Below are 18665 nucleotides of genomic sequence, written 5' to 3'. Positions count from 1 at the left end.
TAAAAATCTAAAATCATGTCTTGAGTTGGGCATTCCCATGCTCAGTAGAAATCTCAAAGTGGTTTATCAAAAATAGGTATGACGATCATGTCCACTCATAAGCACAATGTGGAATTGTGTCATAATGTGATCATCCTGACAAAATGTCTCTGAAAAACAATATACACAACTTGGAAGAGGAAACAAGGCTGAGTGATGTAAGCCTCTACCCAAGGTGTTGATCGCAACTTTATCTCAACAACATATTTCGACACATGTGAATAAACTTGGCGTTGAGGTCGAACATGTGTAAAATCATCTGATTACCAGTCAATAATGAAAACTATTAATAGACGTGATGATGGCCACCGATAATGATGATGGTATCCAAGATGCGTAGTACAATCTAACAAGTGTGAATAATGATGTTGTCATCAAACACTCATTGAATCATTCAGTTGGGAGCCAATAATGATCAAACACAGTGTAACCTACCACTAATGATTGCAAGTTCCAGGGTATTGATATGTTTCTTGATCTGATTCCTAGATAAAGTGTTATACAGGAAAATGACCTCCTTATCAGATCAGAGGAGAAAGATAGTTTGACTGAAGGTTTTACCAAGTTCATAGTCCTATTTTCTAAGGTAATGCTCCCCAGGAACTAGAAAGATGAGTTATAATGATCCCCATGCATGAACCAGGGGCGTTAGTGCCTATGGTAACTCTCTCTGTTGCCTTAGGGGTAGCGTTAGTCAAGTTTTGTGAGGTTCTAGAGGTCAAAAGAGTGGCTTGAATGAATAATATCCCACTTTTTACTCATATGTCAGCCTGAAAAGCAGGAAACATCCATCTTCAACCTGTTTGAGGATATTGCTATTTCTAATGAAGTCTAATAGAAAGGGAAAGAGAAATAAAGCAAGGAAACATCCTAGATTTTTCCAAAGGGAACTCATGAGAGAGTTGGCAAGGATTAGCCTCTCATTCTATATATTGGAGGCTTGGGGTATTCTTAAAGAGGTTGAAATGTTTAAGGATTTCCAACTTATTGTTGAAAATTTGTATGAGACATAGTGGTTTACCAAGAGGTTGAGAAGAGAGAGTGAGAGAGGAGCTATAGGAGTAAGGGAAGCTTGATTCACAAGATGGTTGTAATTATCATTTCCTATTATTAATATAGACCCACAGTTGTGTTGTCTACTCTATGGTATCAATGTTGAGATTAAGTTATGCATTGATGCAATGCCATAGTTTATGAGTAGATTATATGCATGTTGTTTGATATCCTTACGTATTAATGTTTTGATTATCAAGGTTATATGTTGTAGTATTACTTCTTGTCTTGTCTATATGCAGGTGTTGATCTAGGAGCTAGTAGAGAGGTCTTCCGCTTTGCTACATTGGGTTCTCCAACAAAACTGCATCAAGATCTGAGGTAATCTCTTCCCTCCTACTTTGAATATCATTTCATTAATATGGATATGTACATGTTTCTTTGTGCTAGTTATAGCTAATCTAATCTATCTTCCAAGGATCCCAGGAAGATCCTTGAGGGTATTCTAGCCACAACCACTCGCACATTAATCCCTATAGAAGAATTGGTGACTCTGCAGAGGACTATACTTAGGTCCTGGTTTTCTCCTACCAAGTTCCTGGATCTCTCTTTCTTTGAGGCCCTGCTATACTTTTTGGTTCCCTTTCTAACCATTCAGGACTATTATGCACCATCCTCCTTGTGCTCAACTTTTGTTATGACCCTAGAAGACTTCTTTTTGAGCTTCTTCCCCCCTAGTGCACCCCAACAATGCAACCAGAGAGTTATAATTCTATGCTGGTTTGGAGATAGAGCGTTAGTGCAATCACTAACTCTCTGTGCCCTCTTGTGAAGTGTGTTAGCTAGGCAAATCTTGATCAACAACCAGTTCTGTGAACTCCTGGGTTGGGGAAGCTACCTATAGTCTGATCAAGGATATATAGTTGTGCACTTTTGTTTATTTTCCTATTTCCTAAGCATTTTTTCCTTTTAGAAAAATAGCTTCACTGCTTATGTTTTTCAGAAAAAAATAAAAATAAAAATTTGTTAAACTTTTTTCTGTTTAGTTGGTTAGATTCTGCAATTATTTTGTTTATTTGTTAGAGAAAATTGCATGTCTGCAAGTTTTTCTTGTGTTTTACTGCACTGGGTGCATGGTATTGATTTATGTATAAATGATCCTCTCTTTGTAGAAATAACTCATTCATCGAACTAAAATTGAAAGAATTTTTCTGCATGGTTTTTGTTAGAGTCCCACAAAACTCCATACGTCAACACCCCTTCCGAAGACATTAACAAAGTACATTTAAAATCTATCTCGTAATAAAATCAATCAACAACTCTTTTTTGAGTATACACACATATTAGTCTAGACTAGGATCTTAGGTTAGGTAGTTGTGAGTTAACTGCCCAAGATCCTAACATCGAGGCTAGTGTCGTTAAAGAGGGAAAATCCTTTTGCAGTCATACTATCCAGGATCACTCCAGTCAAAGCAGAGCTAAATGTGAGACAAAATTGGAGTGTGAAAGAAGGTAGATTGCCTTCGATTACATCTGCTTTGGGTATTCTGTGTATCAGGGATCCCTTCCGGGGTATCAGAGGTAAGTCTAGGACTCAGATATCCTTCCCACACCACATACTATCTGCGACCATGTCCCCTCCAATAGTGTCCATGATTTAGGTAACCATAGTGGCCATACCTTTTAGGGACGAACACAAGGTGACTGGGGCGAGCTGCCTTGGTACCTAAACAAATGAACCTACTCTATCTTCAGCTTTTGGGAGGGTGCTCGTCTTCATGAGAGTACTTGGCCCCTTAATCTAAGGTTCAGGTGAAGCTCAATAGTAATTGGAACTATACATTTGGCCACCTCTCTCTTTTATCCATTGTGATACTAGGTTTAATATCTAGCAAATGATGGTTATGAGACAGAGTCACATTCCCTGCTTGCTGATTGAATGTTTAGAGTATTTTTTATTTTTTAGGTGCAATTTCATTATCATTGAGACTATAATCAATATCACTATAAAAAAATTTGATAAAATATATCGATCACCATGGCTACATACGACCATCATTGTCAATATAGGTGACAACAATGTCTTCCTTCTCTAACTGTGGAGGATCTGCCAAGCCTTGGTGAATCGAATTACCCATCTTCAAGTAATCAATCTCTAGTATCTAACGCCGAATCAGTCATTACATCCCAAGACTCAATACTGCCGGAAGATGTTTTCACTAAAGTTTTTGTACCTCCTTATAATCCTCCTACCACTGATCCTTTGGGACCACTATTGATTCAAGTTGCACCAATACCTACCATGTCTTACAATGTACCTACATCCACCATTCTATCAATGACTAATAGGATGTGGGATTTTGTGGACAATGTTGGTCCACCCTCACTTCTCCAGCTAACAATCAATACTACAAAACTGATCATAAACCCCGCTATCCAAATTGTTCCAAGTCCAAGCAACTTAGTTACACCCAACATGAGTGGAAACTAGTAAATACTAGTTTCTTCCCCTTTTATGTCTGCTCCTAGACCATCGGCTAACGCTCCCAATAGTGTTGTTATCATGGGTCCCTTAAGTAATCCCTTTGTTTGGAATCCTTTGTTTAGTTCAAGCCCCCAGGTTTAAATGACAGGGGGTACTATTCGCAACATGCACATACCAACATGGGGAATTATAGTTCCCCCTCCATTTATAGGACAAGTTGGGAAGTCATTTATTGACATCAATCCTCCATATGTCATTCAAGTGGCGACAACCAACTGTGTGGCTAGAGAGATCCCTCAACCTGGCCTCGCTCAATCCATTTTGGCACCCCATTCTCAAACTCAATTGAGTAAAGGGGGAAATTACTATAGTGAGGGAAACCAAGCTTATATCCCCCAGCCTAACAACCCATATGGACAAGCACAATATATGACTTTTCCTCAAGGAAAATATTATTTAGCAAATCCTATTTATAATGCTAGGAACAATATGATGGGCGAACCACAAGGACCCTCAAGTTATACGTCATAACCCTAGCCAGAATCAAGGGCACAAAATACTTTTCCTTTTTTGGAAACACTTGACATCCATGATCTATACAAACTGACCAATGACCCCATCTACCATAACTTACATTGGCCCCTAATCCCACACAAAATTCTTGTCGACATCTCAAAGTTTAAAGGAAAACAAGGGGTTGATCTTGGTACACATGTCACCACCTATCATCTATGGTATGTATCAAACTCCATGGTGGATGAAAGTGTCTGGCTCTGGCTCTTCCCCCATACCCTTACTGGAAATGCCACTAAGTGGTACATTGAGTTACCATGCATGCCAGTTAATACATTTGGCACCTTGGCAATGAATTTTTGAAATCACTTTCAGTTACCCATCTGCTATGAAACCGAGACATAACTCCTTACTACTTTATGCCAAGACACCTCCACCCATATTTGCGATCACATTCATGAATGGAGATGTAGGTGAAGGCTAGTCAAATCTCACATTATGGATTATCTATTAGCAGATTGGTTTTGTAAATCTCTACTTCCCCAAATCACCAAGGATGTTTCCTTAGGTGGTGTGGTCACTGAAGACCAATCCATTCATCATTCCCATCACATAGATTTGATTTATTCGCAGGCTGGAAGATTATACAACATAATCCCCACTTCCCCCAGAGCTTCTAATTCTCCCACTACTCAGCAACCCGGTGTGCATGCTTATGGTATTATTGGTGCTACCTCTAATATGTTGTAAAACAACTTAGTGGGCACATTGTCGAGTTGTCTCTTGATCCCACTACCTAAACGACTGCTCTTCCTACCGCTATGATAAAATCTATGCAATCTACCCAAAAACCCAGCAGAAAGAATAAGAAGAATAAGAAAAATACCACTCCTTCTAAAGAGTAGCCAGTGAATAAATCCAACCCAAAGCAAAAAGTTGTTGTGCCACCTAATAGTGGAAAGGAAAATGCTATCAAGTTTCCTTGAAAAATATCTGTGGAAGACCATATGACGCAACTTTGTCTGCACCTCCAAGAATGCACATATCTTCTTGCTCAAAAGGACACTAGATGGACCTCAGTGGTCCTACATAACCCTTTCCCTGCTCAGCAACAACAACATGTTATTGTGAACCTGCCTAAATCCCTGCAAGGGGGCAACGATGGGTCACATCACCCTTTAGTTGCTGAAGGATATCTGACTGTTTATACCTTTGAAATGGTTGATCTTCAAATGCAAGCCAAAACTTATGGAGCTCCAGACACTAATGCTGAGGACGCTGCCTCAAGTTCAAACCCACCGCCGCCCAATGATCTTCATATCAAAAGTCCGGTTCTTGATCTTGTAATTCATGCCCCAAAATGGGGACTTTATCGCATAACACATAATACATCTGCATGTGTTGCCAAGAACTATAACATTGTAGAATATTTGGTGCAAGTACCATCAGCTATATCTGCACTCGAAGTATTGCAAGCTTGTCTAGCACAAAGGAAATATTTGCTTTTTGCTATTGGTGCAATTGACCCTCAGGATTCCATGCTAGCAATATTCAACATGGAGAAATGTAAACCTCCCCTTTCCCACCAACTTGCATTTCAGGTGCAAATTTTTTCGAAAGAGCGAGGGGTACATAGAAATATCATTGATGAAGGCGCTTTGATCTATGTCATGTCTACTTCATGTTGGCTCGACGATAACTTAGGGATTTTTCAATTCAAGAGCGAGAAAAGGTCCCATAAAAGAAAGCACTCATATTGAGTCAAACATGGTCAATTATTCAATTCAACACTAAAATTTTCATTAGGGCATAAGTAATATTGACAGTGTGTCAAAATGGCATATGATAAATGATATAGGAATAAGAAACTTCAATTTTAATGACTAGCTATGGTGATTCATACCTCTAGAGTGACTATATGAAGGGTTTGATAGCCTTCATTTTCACCATTTGAGTTCTGTGAGAGTGTTCTGGAGTGAAAGATGAGTAGATCTCCCCCGAGCAATTGTGAACAATCTAGGCAACCATTTGACGTGCTGTCTATTCCAAGTAGATGGTCTAACCCTCATCTTGCATTATATTACCTTTTTCAACTATTTTTGGGGCAAAATGTTTGTTTTTTAGCAAGCCCTAGTTAGACCATTGCGCCTAATGAGACCTCCTTGGGTAAGGGGAGCATTAAACGATCTTCATGACCTGCAGGGGTGCATTAGTATGCCCTGTGGGCCTTTGGGAGCAACGTTAGGATGCATAGGCATATGTCAAAACTCCCATGCTTGCTTTCCTAAGGTTTTCAACAGCAAAATAACTGATTGATGGGTGATTTGATGTAGGTTTTGAGCCATCAGCATGAGTCTTTGGAGGGAAAGAGCTCACGATAATGAATAACTACAAATTATTAATGATCTGACATGCTTACTTTCTTTGCATAGATGCAGTTTGATGAAGTATGTAGGCTTGACTTGATGAAGGGTCAGGAAGAAATTCTCAGTTGGATTATCCAATGATGGGATGAACAACAAGGTGTGTTCAGGATCGGGGATCATGAGCTTGCAATTGAAAGAGATGATATTTAATTTCTTACAAGTTTATCATGCAGAGGTGCACGAGTAAACTTGATAGATGGCAGAGTAGATCCACGAGCCATTGTTGAGTTGGTCCAGACTCATTGCAGGCCATGCAGTGGATTAGTTAGTAACATGCTCTCCATTGAGTAGAACAGGACTAGGCCTGTGAGGGCCATTCGTTGGATGATTGTGTGCTTGGCAGAGTCTAAGAGCCAACACATAGCTACAAAATCTCAGTTTTTACTAGCCATTGACTGTTTGTAGCCTGAGATATTCAAGTGGTGCGAGGGAGTTCTTCACCAGGTGAAGGCAAAACTAACATCTTGTAAGACTCAAGCCAGAAGAGATTTTGGGTATGGTACTCTTATTGTACCCTTTTTCCTTGAGAGAGTGTCCATGCTGAGGCCTCATATGAGTTTGTGTCTAGCTAGTCCCACGGAGCCAAGGCAGGGACAATGGGCTTCCCTAGTACCTCAAACTAGAGGGGGGGAAATTAGACACTTCTTCGAAGATGATTTCTTCGCGTCGCTCAATGGCCAGATTCTCATGATCGATGATTATGCCTATGTAGGCATGGATTTTACAGGAGATCCAAAACTGATTTTTCCACCTGACACTCAGTGGCAGCCACAAGGTAAGAGGATTTCATTAATGTATAAAAGATATTTTTTAACTTTTGAAATTTATGTAATGTTTTTTATTTATGGGTGAAAAAGTACTAACATGAATCATTTTCTTGACATAGATGTGGCACTAGTATGCCCTGTGGACATGCCCGACCATGCTAGGTGAGGTGATTAACTACCTAGGGCTGGAGCAGGTGCGACATCTACCGAAGAGGGATATGACACATAGAGTCTCTGTGAGATTGCTAGGAAGCTCGAGAGTTTGAGCGTGGGTGTGCCGCCTCTTCCCATGAGGGAGATACCATCCCAACAAAACACAGTGGGTGTTCCTGAGCTATTTCTGGTTCCTCATAGGAGGTTAGCTAGAGTTGTTATGAGTTATCATGAGCAAAAGACTTAACAATAGTATGGTATAGCCAACGGGTGTTATAGTGAGGCTTAGTAAAGATATTTTGTACTTAAAAACACCCAAATTTTGGGAATTTTTGATGTAAAAAGACTAGACTTGATATATATATATTTTGGCGATTTATGATGTGAATGTGTTTTTTAATTTTTTGTAAATTTTTAACTGTGTACAATTTTACTTTCATGTATGTATCTATAATGAATGAGATAGATGCCAATATAATACATAATTTGTTAACGAGTCAGCTACTGTATTAAATTCTCGAGGAATGTGTTCATATGTAATAAACTCAAATTGATGTTCCAAGAATAGTACCATTAAATAATGATGTAACAAGATTGGATTGCGAATGTGATAATGATTTGTCAATTTCATAATGACTAGCTGAGACTCTAACTTGACCACCAAATTGGAGATGTCACGAGATGACACTTCAGTAAGAAGTGAAATTACAAACATATACCCAACTATATTGTTGGTGGCAATTCTAAAAAAAGCTCCCTTGGAACTAAGTAGTTCTGACTCAGTTATGTAAATGACCCAAGCAACTGATGCAATGTGTTGTGTGTGACAATTGGCACCATCCGGGTATCCTACCTATGGTAAGGGAAATGAAGACATCTTCAAAAAAAGAGACATGCATGGGACAAATACTCATAAAAATCCAAAAAATCAGGTCACAAAAAAAAATCAAAAAGTATAAATACATAAAATTACAAAGCAAATGTCTAGTGCAATACTAGGCATAATACTTTTTAGATAGAGCCCATTGTGGGGCTTTGCGAGCGAGATTCCTTCACAGTCTTGAAGTTCATAGGAACCTTTTGAGAGGACCTTAGTAATGACATATGGACTGGTCCACAATGGTTGAAACATACCAGCCCTCAAGAGGTCGTGATTTTGATCATAAAGTAGAACAAGATCACCTTTATGGTAAGAACGAGGCTTGATATTTTTTTCATATTGGGCTTTAACTCGATGCTTGTGGGCTTCGAGGGCCAGTGCAGCATCTCGACAAGTCTCGTCTAGATGATTGAGAGATAGTAAGTGCTCTTCTTCAGTGGTGTTTCTGTGAAAGAATTCAACAACTAGTTTCAGTGAAGGAATTTGGAACTTGATAGGTAGCACTACTTCCAGTCCATAAGCAGGTTGGAATGGTGTAAAGATTGTAGAAGTTTTGACTAAGGTTTGATATTCTCACAACGCAGGATATAAAAAACGGTGCCAATGGGTTTTTTGATTGCCTACTAACTAGAAGATCATGGTTTTTAGGACGTCATTGATGGCTTCCACTTGGCCATTAGCCTAGGGGTAGTAGGTGTTGGGTTGTGTTATTCTTTCCATGACTAGCCCACTTAGTGAAACGGGGGGTTAGAGGGGGGGTGGGGCCCCCCATTCATTGTGCCGATTGCACAGTGGGGAGATCACAAGGGGGTGGCAGCCCCCCCTGTCCGGGGGGTTTGAAGGGGGCCCTATATTAGGTTGGGCAGACCTACCTATGGTTTTATGCATGATTTTCGCACATAGTTTTGGACACGATGGTTTTCGGTCGATGGTTTTGGACACGATGGTTTTCAGTCCATGGTATTGGATGCTTTAGCATGTATAAATATGTATTGTAACATTGAAAGGAACATAATGAAAAATCAAGCTGGTAGTCCCAGTTTTGGGATCCAGGGGAAAATATCTATGTGTATGTGTTTTATTTTTTATGCTCTCGCATTGTTTATTTTCTGTGTTTTAGAATTCGTATGCTGGTAATTTATGTATGGGGTTAAAACCTACATTTGATATCAGAGCAATTTTAGCTTCAAGGGGACACCTTTTTTGTTGAGGGGTTTTTCTCAGGCCTGTGGTAGACTCTGTTTAGTGGGAGATCTGCGATATCGATCCTGGTGGTGAAAGAAGATGGCGAGAAATGAAAAGATAGAGATCAAGAAATTTAATGGTCAGAGTTTTGAGTGGTGGAAACTCAAGATGGAGGATCTGTTAAAGATCAATGGATCGCTGTAGATCCGAGTACTAAACTAACGGGAGTGTCCGATGAAGAATGGAAGAAGTTGGATCAGAAGGCAAAGAGCACAATACAATTATATGTCTCAGATTCAGTATTGCTGAATGTATCAGGGGAAGCTACATCGAAGGCTTTGTGGGACAAGTTAGGGACTTTGTACCAATCTATATCTCTGGTCAATAAATTGTTCCTGCAAAAAAAAACTATATAACTTGAGGATGAAATATGGAGAGTCGGTGACAGAGCATCTGAATGCGTTTAATACTATGGTAGGTTAGTTATTGTCTGTTGATATCAAAATTTCAGATGAAGATAAGTGAATTAGTTTTTTGTGTTCTCTACTAGATTCGTGGGATAGTTTGGTTATTGCAATAAGTACCAATGAAACTGCCTTGTAGTTCGACGAAATAGTCTCATCCTTGCTAAGGGAGGAGATGAGATGGAAAAATATGGAGAGCCAGAGTGGAGATGCCTCATCTATATGAGGATGGTCCCATAACATAAACAAAAATAATTCATCGAGTGGGAGATCTAAATCTAGAGGGAGATCTAAATCTCCAGTAAAACCTGTAAAGGTGGTGTGTTGGAAATATGGAAAGAAAGGGCACTGCAAAAGGGACTATAAATCTAAAGCTCTTGACAAAGGAAAGGGATTTGATGATGCTCCTTCTGTAGAGGCGAAAACCACCTCAGATGAAGGTGGGGATGTGTACTTGGCTTCTTCAAGTACACATGTAGATCATGAGGCATGGTTGATTGACTTAGGTGCATCCTTTCACTTCACTCCCCATAGAGAGTGGTTCTACGAGTATGAGAAATATGATGGTGGTGATGTCTTCATAGGGGATGATAGGAAGGCTAGAATCATTGGTCGTGGAAAATTAAAGTTGAAGTTGCAAGGTGGAAGGGTTAGAACACTTCTGGGTGTTCCACATATTCCTGCATTTGCTAGAAATCTGATTTTTGTAAGCACGTTGGATGATGCAAATGTAAAAACAGTGTTTGAGAAGGATACTTGCAAGATGGTTCGGGGAGAATTGGTATTGATGTGGGGAGTTTGGATTGGAACTCTATACAAGCTGCAAGGTAGCACTGTTGTTGATGGGTGCAACAATTTTGTGGTTCCTGAAAGTGGAGCAGAAAATCTAGTGGTCTCTGGAGAGAAGACCATGTTTTGGGATCAAAGGCCTGGACATATTGGAGAGAAGGGCCTTCGAATACTTCATGGTAAAGGTATGGTAGAAGGTATGAGTAATAGCTCTCTGGATTTTGATTTCTATGAAAGTTGTGTATATGGGAAGTAGAATCAGGTGATTTTCCCCTTTGGTGGTAAGAGGGCGAAATAGATATTAGAGCTTGTGCATAGTGATGTGTTTGGACCTGTGAAGGTTCCATCACTGGGTAAGTCTGTGTACTATGTATCATTTATAGATGACTTCTCAAGGAATACATGGATAGATTTCCTTAAGAAGAAATCTGAAGTCTTTGACAGGTTTAAAGAATTTAAGGCTCTGGTGGAAAACCAGACAGAGAAGAAGATAAAGGTGTTGAGGAAAGATAACAGTGGAGAGTTTTGCAGTAAGGAATTTGAACAATTCTGTAATAAGTGTGGTATAGCACGACAAAATATTACTTGATATACACCTCAACAACATGGAGTTGCAGAAAGAATGAACAAGATGTTGATGGAAAGGGCAAGAAGCATGCTCAGTGGTGTTGGGTTAGGACAGGAATTCTGGGTAGAGTCAGTGGAGATAACATGTTACTTGGTCAATAGATCACCTTCATCAGCATTGGAGGATAAGACTCCACAAGAGGTATGGACTGGTAAGAAACCCTCTCTTTCACATCTGAGGGTATTTGGATGTGATGCATATGTACATGTTCCAAAGGAGAAATGAACCAAGTTGGATAGTAAATCTAAAAAGTGCATCTTTATTGGGTATAAGGATGGTTTAAAGGGTTATAAGCTTTGGAACCTAGTAACAAGGAAGGTTGTGTACAGCCGAGATGTGGTGTTCAGAGAGGTGAAAGATGTTATTAAACATGAAGTCCAACCAAAGGAACCTGAGAAGATAGAGTTTGAGCTAAAGGAGGAAGAATCAGACTCTACAGCAGAGGAGGAATCTGAAGATGAAGAGCCACAAACTGCAGGTGTGAGAAGATCAGTTCGAGAAAGAAGGCAGCTAGAAAGGTATAGTCTATTTGCTTTCTGTTCAAATTTTTCTTTATCTATTACTGATGATGATCCCAGAACTGTGAAGGAAGCAATAGATTCAGAGGATGGAAAACTCTGGAAAGAGGCCATGGTTAATGAAATGGCACCTTTGCATGAAAATGAGGCTTGGGATCTGGTGGAGTTTCTAGCTGGAAGGAAACCCATTGGCAGAAAATGGGTGTTCAAGAAGAAGACAAATTCATAAAGGAAGGTGGAGAAACACAGAGTTTGGTTGGTAGCGAAAGGCTATTCCCGAGTTCTGGGAATTGATTTTGGTGATATTTTTTCTCCTGTTGCCAAGATAGATTCTATTCTATTACTTTTATTTTTTGTTGTTGCTTTTGATTTTGAGGTAGAAAAGATGGATGTGAAGACAACATTTCTTCACGGGGATCTGGAAGAGGAGATCTACATGAAGAAACCTGAAGGCTTTGCAGTGAAGGGTAAGAAAGAAATGGTATGCAAGTTAAATAAGTCTCTGTATGGGTTAAAAAAGTCACCAAGGATGTGGTATCAGAAATTTGATACATTTATACGGGGACTTGGCTTCACCATAAGCAAAGCAGATCACTATGTGTATTTTAAATTAATTGGTGACCATGTTATTTATCTAGTCTTGTATGTGGATGACATGTTGCTGGTTAGAAATGACAAAGAAATTACCCAAGATTTGAAGACCCAATTTTCCTCCAAATTCGACATGAAATATCTTGGTGCTGCAAACTATATTTTTGGCATGGAAATTAAAAGAGATCAAGCAAAGAGGATGCTATGGTTAAACCACAGGAAGTATGTTGAGACAATATTGCAAAGGTTTAATATGCAGGATAGTAAACCAGTGAAGGTTCCTATTCCTGTAGGTGTAAATTTATCTACTGAATAGTGTCCCAAGTCACAAGAAGAGAGGATATGTCCTATGTTCCATATGCAAGTGCAGTTAGTAGCCTGATGTATGCAATGGTCTATACTAGACCAGACATTGCACATGTAATGGGAGTATTGAGCAGGTTTATGTCAAAACAAGGGAAGGAGCATTGGACAATAGTGAAGCGGGTTTTCAGGTATTTGCGTGGCACTAGTGATTATGGTTTGTGATACCAAGGAAGACCAGGATTGGATAGAGTTTTGGATATCCATGGCTTTGCTGATGTGGACTGGGCTGGAAATCTGGATCAGAGAAGATCTACAATTGGGTATGTGTTTAACCTATTTGGAGGTGTAGTCAGTTGGATGAGTAAGAAACAATCTGTAGTGGCACTATCAACTACAAAGGCAGAATACATGGTAAACACTCATGCAAGCAAGGAAGTAGTTTGGTTGCAGAGATTGTGTTCAAGTATGGGGTTAGTACAAGGATCTATAAGGATACACTGTGACAACCAAAGTGCAAGTTTCTTAGCAAAGAACCCTGCTTAACAATCAAATACAAAGCACATTGATGTTCAGTATCACTTTGTGAGGGATATGATAGAAGACAAAAAGGTGTTGCTAGTAAAGGTGGACAATTTGAAGAATACTGCAGATGCATTGACAAAATCTATGAGCTCTAAGAAGTTCTCTTGGTGTAGAGAAACAATGGGCATTGTAGGGCTGGATAAATGACTAATCTCTCTTGTGGCCACCTATGGAAAGAAAACAACAAGTGGGAGAATTTTGGGTTGTGTTTTTCTTTCCACGACTAGCCCACATTGGGTTGGGCGAACCTACCTATGGCTTTGTGCATGATTTTCACACATGGTTTTGGACACAATGGTTTTCAGTCCATGGTTTTGGACGTGATGGTTTTCGGTCCATGGTATTGGATGCTTCGGCATGTATAAATATGTATTGTAACATTGAAAGGAACATAATGAAAAATCAAGATGGTAGTCCCGGTTTTGGGATCCAGGGGAAAATATTTGTGTGTATGTGTTTTATGTGTTATGCTCTCGCATTCTTTCTTTTCTGTGTTTTAGAATTCATATGCAAGTAATTTCTGTACAAGGTTAAAACCTACAGTAGGAGGAAGAATGTTCTTGCCTAAACCGAAGCAATGATGGTAAGTCAGACATCATGTTGTGCTAACAATGAGAACCATGGTCTATAATGATCATGCGAGGCATGCCGAAATGATAGATCATCTGATTGAATAGGAATAATGCCATGATTTATCCATCAACCCGGAAAGTGGGAATGGTTTATGCCCATTTCGTAAAGTAGTCGACAATGACAATAACGTAGTTGTGTCCATCAGAGGAAGTGGGGTTGCAGGTGACGAAGTTAATGCCCCATTTGCAAAAGGTTCCATGGCTGCATGCATTTTCACGGTAAATATTTGACAAGGGTGACACTGCTGGATCACCTTAATACAATATTTAAACAAGGTTGGCGAGTATTATCCTGCATGTAGAATTTTATGGGAAGTAGTCATGCCAGAAACATGATTGCCACATGCCCCAATATGGAAATCATTTAAAACATGTTCTTCCTCTTCATGAGTGAGGAAACATCGAAGAACTGTATCAGCACCACAACGATATAAAGTATTGGTAAACACTAAATAGTGTCGGGCTTAGTGGTGGATGCGAAAACGGTCACCTAATGATAGGTCAGGGCAGAATCATTTCGCTTGGAGTTACACAAGAATGTCTCCGTACCAAGGTTCAATTGAATCGATTAGATAGATCGATTCATATGGGAGAGGATCATGGGCTATCTCATTTGGATCAACTATGGGAAGATCCAACAATAATTCTGCGAAGACTAAGGATTTTTTCACCTTGGTAGTGGTGAAAACCAAATAAAATTGTTGGAGGATAACAATCCATTTGAAGTATTTTCCTCTGATGACTTGAGGAGACAAAATGTTTCTCATGGGATTCTCCAAAGTGATGAAAATAGTCTATTAGAGTAGTATATAGTTTCAGAAGTGATTGACAACAAAGACAACTACCAAGGATAGCTTTCCCACATGTGAATATCAGAGTTCAAGCCCATCCAGGCCTTTCAAGAGATAATAGATCACATTCTCACTAAGATCATCAAGGGTCTAAACCAACACCATACAAATGGAGGATGGTGAGGCTACTAGGTATATAAGAAAGTTGTGCAAATAGTTGGGAGAACTAAGCAATGGGGTAGATATAAGTGCCTCTTTCAAGGCATCAAATAATTGTTGGGCTTGATAATCCCACGAGTATGGTACTCCTTTATTTAGTAGGTGCATAAAGCCTTTCGTTAGCTAGGCATAGTTCATGATGAATCGTCATAAGTAGTTTGCTTTCCCTTGTAAACGTGGAGCTGTAAAATGGATTGTGGCATGGTAAATTGAGTAATTGCCTTTACCTTATAGGGATCAACCCTAATACCATGTTTGGAGAGAATGAAACCATGTAAGTATCTAGACTCGACAAAGAATATGAATTTGTGCGGATTTAGACGTATGTTATAGAACCTGCAGGTAAGAAAAATTGCTCGAAGATGAACTAGGTGTTGGGCTCGCTTCTTGGAATGGGCTAGGGTCCAAATAAGGTTGAACAGTCTGTCTGATATCATGGAATGCGTATTCCAAGGCCTGTTGAAAGGTTGCTCCAACATTCTTTAGACTGAATGGGAGTCTTTTATATGCAAAGATTCCCCAAGGGGAAATGAAGGTGGTTTTGTGCTAATATGCAGGTTTTATGGAGATGTGGTTATAACTTGAGAAACCATCCATAAAGGAGAAGGATTTGCAACCGGAACAATATCTGGTTATCTAGCCAATGAACGAGGTTAGATAATTATCTTTTGGCCATGCAATGTTCAAAGCCCATTAGTCGACATAGACCCGGATGGTACCCTATTTTTTATCTTTAAGAACCAGATTGTAAACCCATTCCATCAAAGGAATGGGGTAAATGAAACCAACACATAATAATTTTTCCAGCTCAAGCTTGATGGCTACAGTTTTGTGGGTGTGGACTGGTCGGAGTCTTTGTCAGACAGAATTGGTATTGTTATAAACCTTGATATCATTCTTAACTTTATATGGATCTATGACGATAATTTCCTTATAATACCAAGAGAATACATCTCAGAATTCCTTGAAAAGATAGTTGAATCTTGTACTTTCCTCAGGATTGCAATCGGCTCCAATATTTATATTTTCCATGATGCCTGTCTTGACTGAGATATCGATGAGAATTGTCTTTGAAAGATTGACCATGTTCCCTTCTGAATCCAAATTTTGGACAGTTGTGGTTCAAATGATAGGATTTGTATATGGGTCATGACTGAATCAGATATCGAAACACGATGGTGAGAGTTTTTTCAAGGTCGCTCCTCTAAACACATGATATCTCAAATAGCTTCATCCAAAGGTAGGACTTCATTGAGGGGATGGTTAGAGGGAGAAGTTTTTGGAGAGGAGATGGTACCGTTGGTTGTGACCAAAGTGATAGGAGAATCGAATGCAGATTGAATGGCTTGATAGGCCAATTCGACTGGTGACAACGACATTTGTTCTCCATAAGAGTCAATATCTAAAGGGGTCGAGAGGAATAGTGGAGATGATAGAAACCTTCTGTGGAACTGTGAGTGGAAGGAGAGGAAAGCAACCCATCATGAACGAACCCTTCAAAAGACCATTACCAATACTGACATAAGAGTCAGGTATGCCACCCACTAAAGGTACAGTGCCACGAGGCAATGGGGAGTAAGCTGGGATGTAGAAGGACAATTGTTCCATCATGACTATTCTTCCATCCAATGGAAATACGATGATGTAGAAAATTGTAGACACGATGGAAGTCATGTCATAAGTGAAACTATAGCCAAAAACTAGATTATAGCTGCTTTTTTGATCCACGACTTTAATGTCCACCATTACTGTTTTCCCACTCAAAGTGATGGGGTAGTCAACAAGGTAACGTTTTGGGATGAATGTATGGCCATCGAAATCTTTAAGGGAATTCGACAACGGAGAGAGGGTTGGAGAACCCAATGTGAGCCAACATGGAGTAGACATGATGTAGGTCAAAGCACCTTCATTAATGACAACTATATGTACACTTCGACCTTTTGAAAAAACTTGCAGCTGAAATGCAAGATGGTGGGAAAGGGGGGGTTTACATTTCTTCATTTCGAATATTGATACCATGGAATCCTGAGGGTCAACTACATTAATAGCCAAAAAAAAGTCTTTCCATTGTACTGGACAAGTTTACAATGCTTTGAGTGTAGACATAGCTGACAGTACTTGTGTGAAGTCTTCTACAATATTGTAGTTATGGGAAGCACATGAAAATGTATTATGTGTTGTGTGATGAAGCGCCTCTTTTGGGGGGATAATTACAAGATTAGAAACAAGTCTTTTGATATGAAATTCATTGGGTGGTGGTGTGTTTGAACTCAAGGAAGTATCCTAAGCATTAGCGACTAGAGCTCCACAACTTTTGGCTTGCACTTGAAGATCAACCATTTCAAAGGTGTAAATGTTCGATGATCATTCACCAAATGAAGGATGATTTGAACCGCTATTTCCCCCATGCGAGGGTTGAGGCAGGTTCATAATAAGATGTTGCTACTTCTAAGCAGGGAAAGGGTTTTGTAGGACCATGGGGGTTTGACTAGTGTCCTTTTGAGCAAGAAGATCCATGCATTCTTGGAGATGCGGAAATCGATGTGTCATATGGTCTTCTGCACGGATTTTAGAAGGGAACTTGACAACTTTATCCTTTCCACTTTTAGGTGGTGCAACAACTTTCTGCTTGTGGCTGGATTTCTTAGCTGGCTGCTCCTTAGAAGGAGAGGTATTTTTCTTATTCTTCTTATTCTTGTTGATGGGGTTTTGTGTAGACTACACAAAACTTATCGTAGCAGTAAGAAGAGCAGATCATTGGGTAGCGGGATCAAAAAACAACTGGGAAATGTGCCCGCTAAGTTTTTTAATAGCAGACCTAGATCTAGCACCAATAATACCATCAGTGTGCACACCAGGTTGCTAAGTAGTGGGAGAATTGGAAGTTTTGGGGGCATTGGGGATTATGTCGTATAATGTGCCAGATTGCGAATAAATTAGATCCAAGTGTTGGGTGTGATGCATGGATTGGTCTTCAGAGACCATACCGTCTAACGCAACGTACTTGGTGATTTGGGGAAGAAGATATTTATAGAACCAATCTGCTAAGAGATAATCCAGAATTGGGGCTTTGACTAGCCTCCGCCTACATCTCCATTCATGAATGTGATCAGATATGTGGGTGGAGGTGTCTTGGCATAAGGTAGTAAGGAGTTATATCTTAGTTTTGTAGCAAACGGGTAGCTGAAAGTGCTTTAAAAATTCCATGGCCAAGGCGCCAAATGTATTAAATGAAGCATGTGGTAACTCATTGTACCACTTGGCATCATTCCCAGTAAGGGTGTGGGGGAAGAGCTAGAACTAGATATTGTCGTCCACCATGGAATTTCAAACACACCTGTTGCCTTAATGGGGCCTGACCCGTGATCAGAGTCATTCGTACCAACCAACAAAACCCTAATTGTTGGTTCTTTCTACAACAACCTGCATAGCGTAGGTTGTGATCTCACAAGAAGAAGTATTGGGGAATACTAGAACTAGGCTTCTGCATCCAGAGATCGTGTGATAAGTAATCTAAGCCCTTGTCACTCAAATCTACCTTTTTGCAGATCTATGTCTTCCTATGGTATGCTACTGCAACTCTAAGAAAATGACTTCCAGTCCTTCGCGAAGGTCCGCTATTAGACTTTATAGACCTAAAAGAAGTAGATTGTCCACTTTAACACACTAAATAGTAACCCTATATCTGCCTTTGCATAGATCTA

This window comes from Pinus tabuliformis, chromosome 1_2 (genome assembly GCF_031772625.1).
Source record: "Pinus tabuliformis cultivar Carrire ecotype Pingquan chromosome 1_2, CPIR1, whole genome shotgun sequence".
Lineage (NCBI taxonomy): Eukaryota > Viridiplantae > Streptophyta > Pinopsida > Pinales > Pinaceae > Pinus > Pinus tabuliformis.
This window is presented reverse-complemented; position numbering follows the sequence as displayed.